The following is a 1,402-nucleotide window of genomic DNA, read 5'->3' as shown; positions in this document are numbered from 1 at the left end:
CTCCTGCTTTCAAGAATGCCTTCCTGTGGTATTCACGAATTTGTCGCCGAGTTTTCAGCCCATCGTGTGCCGAAGTTCTCAAGAACTCAGCAGATACCATCTTTGTGCTGGTGAGTGGACTTTTAAACCGTTTTTGGGGCATTTCTACACGGGAACGTCACCGGGAAATTTAAGCCTAACAACCAAGGAGGCGATTGTCGCCAATGCACCGACCCGGCGCCAACGTGACGCAACGCTCTGCGCGTTCCAGAACCTGCAACTGAGAATGGAATACCAAGTAGAGGGAGAGGACATCTCTCCAGAGGATTGCACGGAAGACATGGGCGGGAAGGAAGCCGAAACGAGACGCTCAAGGAATAAGCAAGCCACGGTCAGCGTTCCTGCGGCCAAGGGTTCGACCGAGGCTAGCGTTGCGGGAGACGCTCGAACCAGTCGTAGTAGGTATGATACCAAGCATACAATCGTGCGAGCTGGACGCATGCCGCCACTACCCAAGGACTTCAGCAAAATTGTGCTACGACCCTGTGGAGGATTAAATATCTCGAGAATTGGCACTGGAGCCATGGCAGACGCGATAGTACTGGCGGCCGGCATCAAAGAGGAGGAGGCCATGCAGGACATCATCTGTTCCAACTTGCAGCAGAACATTATGGTGGCGAGCACTCCGGACCAAGAGAGAGCTTCAAGATACCTCAAGGTCAAGCAAATTGACATTGGAAGCAAAGTTTTCGAGGTTAGCGCGTACGCCACGGCACCCCACGATACTTGTAAAGGAGTGATTCGCGGGATCCCCGTAAGCGATACTCTGGACATTTTGACCCGAAAGATTGTGAACGCGAACAACCCGCTCGCGCTGCAGGTTAAGAGAATCAAGGACACCGGGACAATCATCATAGCGTTCGAAGGACACAAGGTGCCCAGATTCGTGCGATATGGACCTTCACTATTGCAGTGCTTCCTTTACCGCAAGAACATCGATATTTGTTACGTCTGTGGAAAGCTGGGACATCGGTCTGACGTCTGTCCGAACCCAGCTGAAACGATCTGCAGTGGCTGCGAGATCAAGAACCCAAATAGCCTTCTAGACCCAAGGCCCGCTCCCAATCACGGGAGCGCTCGAGTTCTCAAGGTCACCATCAGGGTCGAGATCAGCCTGGGCGGCACCCGAATGGCCAGCTACCTGGCGTTCAGTTCGAGATCACGGCTTCACACCCGGGGAGGACGCCTGCAGTTGCATCGAAAGGCAGCTGGGCTGAGCGAGTGCGCAACGGCGCGGCAGAGGTGATGACAGGTAAGCTGCCAGAGCATGATAGAATTGCACAGCTAGAGCAAGAAAACGCGAGACCTACAAAATCGAATGAGAGGCTATCAGCTGAGTTAAAGGAAATGAAAATTCTTCTCA

Source organism: Rhipicephalus microplus, unplaced genomic scaffold, assembly GCF_043290135.1.
Source record: "Rhipicephalus microplus isolate Deutch F79 unplaced genomic scaffold, USDA_Rmic scaffold_16, whole genome shotgun sequence".
Classification (NCBI taxonomy): domain Eukaryota; kingdom Metazoa; phylum Arthropoda; class Arachnida; order Ixodida; family Ixodidae; genus Rhipicephalus; species Rhipicephalus microplus.
The sequence above is the reverse complement of the archived record's forward strand: the minus strand, read 5'-3'. Positions refer to the sequence as shown.